Raw genomic sequence first — 1,397 nt, 5'->3', positions numbered from 1 at the left:
ATTCACAATATTGATAACTTCACTCTCGACGAGTGCAAGACACACACTTTACGGTTCACTAGCTCGAAGCTAACAGAATCATAAATTACACGGAACTCAAAGTAACTACTGTTCTCTCTTCATTTATATATCCCGCCACCGTACTGGCTTTCCACTGACAGGCTCATATACTAATGAAGAGGGCATCTCCAAAACACTCGGACTTCCCTGATCATTCGAGAAACTCATCACACGCGCCACTAGCGCCAATGCGCCAGCAGCGTCACGTGACTTCCGCTGACGTAACATTGCCCCTTCCTTAGTATTGTTCGTCCCGAACAATAGCCACTTACATTAAACCAATAGATAATCAACAATGACTTAATTAAATGTACAGAATTTACAAACACAAAATTAAAATACAACAAAGTATCTTAATATTACAGGATGTTTCTTCTTTCGTATTGATCTCCGTCTCATTGGCTTCTGCTTCACGTGGGATTCTTCTGCTCCATCAGGTAAGGTCCCATTATTGGCAGCAGTCAGATTACTGGTTGTAACTTCATTAAGGGATTCACTGTTTTCCCTCTCAAAACCGAGTAGAGTTTCTTCTTCAACAGTGGCTTTTTCAGATGACACGTCTTCAGCAGCGTCATTTGATCTGTTGTTCATTTCGTTCCAACTGAAATATCCTGGACTGTGATAACACCAAAGCCTGTTGGCATGTACCACCTTTGGATTACCCCGCCGACCACATTTTATTCGGAAAGTCACGCCTGAGTGATGATCCACTATGTCATATGGGCCTTCCCATGGAGAAGACAACTTAGGAGACTTCCCTTTGGTCTTCCTGGGATTATACAACCACACCTTGTCTTCTGGTACAAATATGACTTCAGCAGATTTCTTATCATAACATAGCTTCATGGAATCAGCAGACGTTTTTAAGTTTGAACGCACTTGATGATGAATATCATCCATCCTTTCAGATAGCACTTTCATGAGCTCTGACACATTTTCAGGCAACTCTTCATAAGGTGGATGTCCTGTTATCAGGTCCACTGGCAACTGAAGTTCCTGATCAAACATCAGCTTTGCTGGAGTGTATCCAGTGGCTTCATGCTCTACTGTTTTACAAGCCATCAACAGTGGAGGGAATAAGACATCCCAGTCATCTTGGTGACAATCACAAGACTTTGCCAATACCTGCCCCAGTGTCCAATTGTACTTTTCTACCCTCCCATCAGACTGTGGTTGAAGTGGCTTTGTCTTGTCGCCTTGTGGAGGCTATTAGAGTACAAGTGACAATTCTGTTCAAAACTGGTTCACGCGCATTACATGTCAGAAGAGACGAAGCAACGTTCATACGTTGGAAATGAGGATCATCTGAGAGTTCGTGAGGCGCCCAAGCACCTTCG

General features: G+C 43.2%; 1 long non-coding RNA gene across 1 annotated transcript in view; it reads left to right on the top strand.

The window, feature by feature from the left end:
* Positions 1-631, top strand: part of LOC111086692 — a 15,085-nt gene extending 14,454 nt beyond the window's left edge. Inside the window, exon 3 of the long non-coding RNA XR_002611419.1 lies at positions 519-631. This is a non-coding gene — a long non-coding RNA (uncharacterized LOC111086692). The remainder of the gene's footprint in view (positions 1-518) is intronic.
* The last annotated feature ends 766 nt before the right edge of the window (positions 632-1,397 follow it).

Source organism: Limulus polyphemus, unplaced genomic scaffold (genome assembly GCF_000517525.1).
Source record: "Limulus polyphemus unplaced genomic scaffold, Limulus_polyphemus-2.1.2 Scaffold1329, whole genome shotgun sequence".
NCBI classification, from domain to species: domain Eukaryota; kingdom Metazoa; phylum Arthropoda; class Merostomata; order Xiphosura; family Limulidae; genus Limulus; species Limulus polyphemus.
Note: the sequence above shows the minus strand (reverse complement) of the source record. Positions and strands in the feature narration are given on the sequence as shown.